The 8,814-nt window shown below is 45.0% G+C and overlaps 1 non-coding gene across 1 annotated transcript; it reads right to left on the bottom strand.

Moving 5' to 3' along the window:
- Positions 1 to 278: 278 nt before the first annotated feature.
- On the bottom strand, positions 279 to 382 carry LOC123463801. The gene has a single exon (XR_006639184.1). It is a non-coding gene; the product is annotated as a U6 spliceosomal RNA (small nuclear RNA).
- Between the last annotated feature and the right edge of the window lie 8,432 nt (positions 383 to 8,814).

Genomic DNA, 8,814 nt, shown 5'->3' with positions numbered 1-8,814 from the left:
TCCTATGGAATGCTATTTACATAAAAGCAAATGATTGTGGAATTGCTCTTATCTTGAGTTCCATTGCTACTGAGCAAAAGGCAGTGACAGAAAGCCTGGTTAGTCCAGGAACAGCTGTGGGCTCCCAGCAGACTGGAGGCTTCTGCTTGTTCTTCCCCTTAGAAGTAAATGATTTTCAACCAAGTGAACTTCACATTTGCCATTTTAATAGTTTGCCTTTTCCTGTAGGTTAACAGGTATGAAAGTAACAGCAGCATGGAAAGTTCTTTTTACTCAATAAAAATATGGAATGTTTCACAAATTTGCGTCTCACCCTTGCACAGGGACCACATTAATCTCAATATTGCTCCAATTTTAGTTTATGTGCTGCTGAGGCAAGCACTGGACATTTTTGTTGTTGTTGTTGTTGTTTTTGAGAAGAAAAGTTTATTTCCCTTTAAAAAAAATAACAAGAATAAAACATTGCTCTTAGGTGAAGCTACTTGCATCTATGGTGATAGACCATTGTATATATAACCAGAAACTGCAGCCTTATACTAGGAATGGGCAGTCTATGGCTACCTGAAGGTTACAAGTGTGTAGAGGAGGCAAGAGAAGCCAGGCTGTTACCTAAGCCTGTAACTGACAGCTTCAGACATGCTAGCGACAATCTGTGACCATAACTGGGTGTTAGAAATCTTGAAGGAGAAGGAGAGCTGGAATAGCACAGACAAGGAGTGCCTTTTTGGCTTCTGTTCTGTGTGTCCTACTGTCCTGGAGCAGGAGGCCACTGTGTCCCAGTCTCTCTTCCTCTTCTGCCATTGGACATGGCCGGACTGCTTAGATAGGTGTTGGGGTGGATGGATTGGGAGAGGAGGCAGAGTCTCAAGCAGGAAGTTTAAAATCTTCAAACACTGGTCTTTCATTAAGTGATGAAAAAATCCCCAAGCGCAATGCAAGATGGAAAATGAGCTGGCACAAAGCAGCTGGTAGCTGACCTATAGCTAAAAGGCAAACTGGCAAACAGTAAAATGTTATTTGATGTCTCTCTCCATCTGAAGTGCATGTTCAGATCCTTGGACCACACCTGTGTCCTAGTACTTCACAGACTTAGCCAACCATGGTTTCACATTTCTTCACCTGCACCCACTTCAGCACAGCATAGCTATAGGACTTCCCCTTCCTGTGTAGTTCCCAGAAGTACTGTGCATGCTTGGCTGGACCCAAGGGGCAGAACATTGTGTTCATACTGAAGGCTCTTTCATTTAAAACAAGGCTGCAAAGAATGGCCCAGCACTGTAGTTCTCTTCAGTCCACCTTGCTTGCCACTCCTGCAAGGCGCACTTCATTTTCTTGATTTCACTTCATTGAAAGCTCTCATCTGGTCACTATTTTTGTTTTTGTTGTGGAAGGTGCTCTGAAAGAGGTCTCCTAACCTTAGGCTACCTCACCCAAGAACTGAGGTGATTCTCCGGTTCTCCAGTGACATAGGAGTTCTTGCATTGTTCAGAGAGTTTTCTTGCTCTGATTACAAAGAAAATCTGGGGTCTGTCTCCATCTCTAGGTGAGAAAGACTGTTTACTAAAATATTTAGATAAGTACTCTTAAATATTTTTATTTATTTATTTGTGTGTGTGTTTGTAAGTATGTGTGTGTGTAAGAGAGAGAGAAAGAGACAGAGACAGAGAGAAATATGCAGACACAGAGTATAGTCTTGCCAGGGCCTCCTGCCATTACAAACAAACTTCAGATACATGTACCATTTTCTCATATGACTTTACATGGGTGCTGGGGAATCAAGCCTGGGCCATCAGGCTTTGCAAACAGGTGCCTTTATCCACTGAGCCACCTGCCCATACTAATAACTTTCAAAAAGCTAGGTTGGCCCTCAGATTTCTCATGTACATACATTCACAGGCTTCTATCCAGGTTCCAGGCACATATCTGGGCTATTTGACTCTGGGAAGACACTTGTTACACTTGCAGTAGGACCATCCTGGTCTTTTGAGCAGTGCAGGTATTCCTCGGCCAGCATTGGATTCGAGCCCTTAGACTCTGAAGCACTTCAAGCATCCCAATTCATTTCTATGCCTGCTATCAACACTCATTTGCCTGGCTTCTAGTCTCCAAGTGCCTATTCTCCCTAAGGTTTGCTTTTGTCCCCATCCTCCTATGACATCTTCTGCCACTAGTCAAAGTGCAGCCGGCAGTAGAAGAACATTTTGGTCAGCACAGGTCCACACTTTCTCCAGGAGATTGACAGCAGGTGTTCTAGAAACCTGACATCCATCTTCACAAGCCTTCCCAAACCAAAGTCTATAGGGTCATCAGAGAAGCCTTGTGCCATGCAAAACCCAGTGTGCACCCCAACCACAACTGGGGAATCGTATGTGTTCACTGAGTGTCTCTGAACTTAAATGTTTCTTTGCCCTCATGCCTTCCATGGAGATCTAAGTTACATGTGATTTTATGTGAGCAGCACAGTGCATAGGTAAGCCACAGAGGGAACTGCAGAGGAGAGAAGCCAAGCAAAAAACTCAAGGTCCCCAATGCCACTTATTAGGAGCCTCAATCCTCTTTTACCAGCAGTCACAGAGACATTTTCTTCAGAAAAATGCTTCTTTGGATTAAATTCCAGTTGCCACCATCTGGAAGCTTATGCATGTTCACTGTCTAGCCACAGCATCTTTTGTTTCTGTTTTTAGCCTAGTTTTGTGTGAGAAAATATAAGTCAGAAATTTCAGGATAGGGAAAGGCTGGTGGAGGTGAAAATGACCATTCTGCACATAATGACATGGCCACCAGCTGTCTGACCTGAGGATAATGGATGGCATTTCCCATAAGCAGGACAGGATCTCAGGGCTGTCACCTCCTCTCCACAAATTAGCTTCTACCATCTGAGGAAAACCCATCCACTCCTGGATAGTCCAATATCTCTGCCCTAGTAAACCAATTGGTATATCTGGCTGTGCAGGAAGCCTATGTCCAGGTGTCATGAGTTAAGACAGCAAAGCTGGCTCTGTGTGCTCAGGCTGTAATAAGTAGCTTTACTGGATATCTCTGGATGATTTCTCAGCCCAGCTGTCCTCCAGACTATCTCTTGACCCTACTGTACTTTTAGTTACAGGCCTGGTACAAGAGCAAGTGACTGACAGGAACTTTATTCTCATGTTTTCTCAGGAACTTGAAGAGCAGTGTCTTGTCTGCATGACTCCTGCCACATCAATGTTCCGCTATAAGAATGAACTGGCCACTCTATGTCCAGCGGTCCCCAGGGCCCAACTTCACACAACCTCAGAGTGAGCCTCCACACACGCCCTTCTGTCACAGACCCAGACTGAAGACAGCCCTGTCTACCACGTAAGTGTATGTGGTGGCTAGAGAGTGCAGGCAGCGTCCAAGATCTTAGACTCACATCTAAGAAATAAATACCACAACCAAGAATCACTAGAATCCTCTTAGTGGGACATACCAGTTATATCATGTCGACCCACACATATCTACACTGCCCCAACCTCCATCTCTACTGTCCCCCCATCCCCCACTCCTCCTATGCTCTGTAGAATCTCAGTGAATTTCAGCAGGTAGGGCCCTAGTTTACTCATTAACTCACAACCCAATGGCATAAAAAAACAAAACTCCAAAGGAAGATAGGGATGCTATGGGGCAAGTGACAACATCCTCTGTGCCCCAGGTTGGAAGCACCTGTGTGGTTCAATGTGTTTTCTTGTCTGCATGCTGTGGGCTCTCTCATCACTGTCCTGTTAGGCACAGGGAGTGTGTCATTATTCCCAGGTTTTGCTCATTGGAATTTCTATATGTTCCACTGACACACCCATATGCTGGCCTGTGCCCACTGGCATATCTGCTGTGACTAAGCAGAACAAGCCAGTGGAAACACTGCAACACACCCTCCCCACCCTCTATCTCACCCACACCTGCACGTGCCAGACTTATGCCTTCCTCAGGCCCTAGCCTCTCTGGGCTGCTGCTATTAGTTTTTTGCCAATGATTCATGACTTGCACCAGAGGGGGGGAAATGTCACAAGCTGCTGAGTAGGGCTTCCCAAGTCAGTCCTTACTGAGCATGCTGAGCTCCCCAGGCCTCCCAGGGCTGAGGCCAGAAGGGTCCTCCCCAGCCCCAGAACATTAACTACATTGAGTATGCAAGTGGCCTATGGCACAGTTTGTTTATGAAAGTCTCACACTCCTCCATCTAACTGCACGTGACTGCATACCCTTCCAGAAGCACAAGATTCTTACCATACGGGCATTCCCCCCCACCCATCGTGAGACAGGGACCTTGTCACCTTTTTTATACCTGGGTAGATCATCTCTTCTCCATGCTGGGACTCCCTGTAGTGACACGACTCCAAGCTCTGGCGAGGAAGGATCTTTCATGGCCCAGGGCCGGTGCCTCTACTCCCACCGGGTTCTGAAGCCCTGAGCAGAGCCTCAACCCTGGCCTGGGCTCAATCACCTGCAATCAGAAAATGACACATATCCTTGTCTCACAACCTGGACCCCTCCTGGGATGTCCTGAGTTTTATGGGTCACTGTCCTCTTAGTTAAAGTAGTTGGATTAATCAATGGCTTTGACCATTTTTCAATCATAGAAGATCTTTATCCAAAATTATATCCAGGAACCTATATATAAAACTCATAAGTGAGCTGTTCTAAGGAGACCCCAGGCAAGTTCCTTTACAGAAGACTGGCTGGGTCCTATCCAGTCTGGCCTATTGCCTATGACACCACAGCCACAGGAGAGAGGGAGGAGTTGTTTTCTCTCTGGGGAATGCTAACTTGCTTCACAGGGATTGGGTACCCAGTGGACACAGGATTGTTTTAAAATGATACACAAGCCTTGTTGACCTCAGTTTCCTTCTGAAAGTGGGTCTAACTGAAGGGTACCAGCTGGAAAGGACACTATAAGAGCAGAAACTCTGATTTGCAGTGAGTAGGTGGCTGTATTGCAATACAACCCTTAACACTGATTTCTTTCTCTCTCTTTTTTTTTATTTTTTATTTTTTGGTGGTTTTTCAAGGTAGAGTATTTCTCTAGCACAGGCTGACTTGGAATTCACTATGTAGTCTCAGGGTGGCCTCAAACTCAAAGTGATCTTCCTACCTCTGCCTCCCCAGGGCTTGGATTAAAGGTGTGCATCACCACACCTGGTTAACACTGATTTCTTTTGTTGAACTTTCTCCTGCCAGTCAGTATGGTTTATCTTTCCAAATTTACAAAAAGTATCTGCAGAGAGACATTTATCTTACCCATAACTGTGGGCTAACTCCACAATGCATGACCCATATACCTCAACAAGGAGGGGCCAATGGGGAGGGGGTAGGTCACGGATGAGCCTAATAATGGTACCAAACTGACTGTATTTGCTGAATACAAAACTAATTAATAAAAAAATTAAAAATATATATCTGCAGAGATCACAGGGCCCAAGTTAAAGTTCAGAGTCCATAGATAAGAGCTGTAATGAATAGGAAGAAAGTGGTAGCAATTTAAACCACGCCTTGCGATCTCACAGGACTCTGTGGAGACAGAGAAGTGGAATAGAGGAACAGTTATTTCAGGACCAAATGGCTTTGGACCACACCCACCACTCACATAGTTAATTCAGAGTTTATGGGGTACTGCAACTCCGTGCCAATCCAGGCCAGGGCACAGACTAGAGGGAATGCTTCTCAGGAAAACACAGTGCACTTCAGGGAGTACATACATGGTATGAAATCTTAGACCCAAAGAATGAGAAATCACCTTGTAAGCATGACAAAGCCAGGGCAAATTAGGCTGCAATGCTGAGGACTTGGGTATGCTGCTATAGGAAGCCCTGACTGGACAGAGGTCAGTAAGCAAGTGATCTAAAGCAGGGAGAATGTGCCCTCAGGATGATGCTTAGGGGAACTGACCAACATCCATGCCATGTGACCCCCATAGAAGGCCACAGATCCAGTGAGATAGTCAACCTGAGCTATATAGCAAGGCCTTTCCTAAGCAAAAGCTTACAAGGGCTAATTATTTACAGATATGGTCCATATTTGTAACCAGAATGTAAAAAACAACATGTAATTTTTGCCTTTAAACAAACTGTCCATGTAGCTTCCCCATTACAAATGGAAACACAGCTTAGCAAGCACCAGTACTGGATAGAGCTACCTGTGCTGTTCCGAGGGGGCTGAACTCCCTGAATCCTGGTTTGACTCAACCCCCTCCAGAGTCCTGCAGACAAATGTCAGAATGATCTGCCTTGATTATTAATGCAGGGCTAAATTCTGCTAACTGTTCAAGTCTTAGAAGTAAGGAAGTGTGGCCGGGTGTGGTGGCGCATGCCTTTAATCCCAGCTCTCGGGAGGCAGAGGTAGGAGGATCGCCGAGAGTTCGAGGCCACCCTGAGACTACATAGTGAATTCCAGGTCAGCCTGAATCAGAGTGAGACCCTACCTCAAAAAACCAAAAAAATAAATAAATAAAAGAATTAAGGAAGTGTGGGCAAATCCCCTGAAATAAACTTTCTCATAAAAACCTGGAAAGCCTTTATATGAAGGGAAACTTCTGCAGAGATTGTAGCCCCTGCTACATCCAGAAGTTTTAGGGGGAGGGCGGGTTTCTGCTGTATTGTATCAGTCCAGCTCACGCAACTCATCAAGGCAGTGCCCATATCCTGGACATACAAGTACAAAAGCTCTCTCAGTGATGGGTAATGTGCCCACTACACCTGCCCAGCTTCTTCACCTGCCTTTAACCAGGAAGCCCAGGGCCAAGCCTGGGGCAGAACACTCTGGCTAACTGGCCTACCCCTGCCTTCCTTCATTATCTTGAGCTCCTAATTGATTAAGTGGATGATTGATCATCTACATGTGCATTTGATTCCCAGACCCTGCTGGCTAAGGGTGGTAACTGATGCCAGGCCTCATTATTAGTGCTATGAGTGGCTCTTGGGGCAGACTAGGCCTTACCCCCAGCACAAGCAGTTGCCAATGTCTTTTGGCATGAGCACGAAGCCAGGCTTCCATTACAGAAGCTTACATATGCAGAAAGGACCTTCAGAGCCTGGCCTGAGCCCTCATCATGCAAACCTCAGGAGCCAATTCTGCCTCTGGGCAGCCCCACCTAAGGCAATCTTGGCCTACCCTTAGGGAGGAAGCCACTTAGATGGGAAGGAGGAAAAAAAGAGAACACAGATGGACATGGGACAAAGTCATCTACAGAACAAATGAGAAGTCACTAGCACTCAGAGAGGAAAGAGGTCTCTCACCACTCTTCCTAACCTGTCTTTTCTTACATCAAAGAGAGAAAGTCTATGTGCCAATTTCAAGGCTGAGCCATAAGGGTCCAGGGCTCCAGGACATCAGACAAGCCTCAAGGGCCTAAACTCAAGGCAGAACAGGAATTGGATACTTTCTATAGACTCTGAGGGTGGTCCCCCAAAAGATTACCTGGTGTCCTAATTGGTGTATGTCCTAAGACTAAGTTCCCTACTTGGAAATTATATCTTTCTTAATATGATCAAGTTAACAAGAGGGCATTATGGCATGAAAATTTTTCATAAACAATATTGTGTCTCCAAAACTTACCAAAGGTGCAACTTCACAAGCATTATAGAGTAATTTTTTACATTATTTCCTTACACATATTCCTCTTAATACCAGAATAGTCATGTTAAATAGTAGAAAGTTCCTTAGACTATGGAAACTCAGATGTCAAGTACCACCTGCACACTGTCCACATTAACCTGGGCCTCAGTACCACCTGCTCACTGTCCTACATCTGGTGTGAGCACCATCTGCACACTGACCACCCTCACCTCTCCCCTTTACCACTTCGTGGCCTGCCTAGAGATATACACTATGGGTTCAGTCTTGGTGTCTGGAGCCTGGGCACTGATTTCCCACCTCTCAATCTTTTTTTAGCCAACTTCTTTAGGACAGTGTTTCCATGCAGCCAGAGAAGTTGGGTACCATAGGTTCCTGAGGGGACACAAGAAAGTCCACAGAGAACTGAGAAACAGTTTGGTCAAGAAAGCTGGGGCAGCTTTTGACCACCTTATCCTGGTTTGGCACGTGACAGGACATGGAGCAAGGAGAACCTTCATGAGTACCGCTGACTTGCTGGGGACAATGCTGGACTTCTTCACAGCCCTCTGAGGTTAGGGGCCTTTTGTTTAAAGTCACATCCTGGGTGGGATTTGGGGCTTTCTTCCTTGATCCACAAATATCCAGTCTGTGCTTCTTTGAAGTAAAGCAAGGGTAAAGTGGCCTTGGAAGCACCTGTTTTTACAACTTCCTCCTCATTCTGACCCTTGGCAAGTTCACTAGCAATGTGTTTAATATTTGGACTTCAGTCTTTCCAAAGCATTGAACTCCATTCTCAGGAAGGCAACAATTCTCTCCATTCCTATCCTTAAGCATTGGTTTGAATAACACTAAAATTATACAAATAACTCACAGCAAACCAATAGCACATAGAAACAAACACAAGGAATTTCCTTGAGATATATATCATTGACTATGGAAGCTAGAGTCATATGCCCAGGGGCCAAGGAATGTGGACAGTATCCATGCCAGAAAGTGGTAAGAAAAGGCAGGACATCTACTAAAGCAATGAAGTCTAAGTGATATCAGCATTCTGGCATTAGCATTTTTAAATTGAAATATTTTACATAGAGAATTATGCCTCTTACATTAAAGAATTATTATATGTACAATATAAATAAAGCCACCATCACATCACAACTTTCGTATCACAAAGATTCTCTGTTGGACTCTAACTTTGAAGGACTTTTCTGTGAGGCATGTAATCATTTTCCCAATAACTTTCCTCAT

Source organism: Jaculus jaculus, chromosome 9, assembly GCF_020740685.1.
Source record: "Jaculus jaculus isolate mJacJac1 chromosome 9, mJacJac1.mat.Y.cur, whole genome shotgun sequence".
NCBI classification, from domain to species: domain Eukaryota; kingdom Metazoa; phylum Chordata; class Mammalia; order Rodentia; family Dipodidae; genus Jaculus; species Jaculus jaculus.
This window is presented reverse-complemented; position numbering and strand designations above follow the sequence as displayed.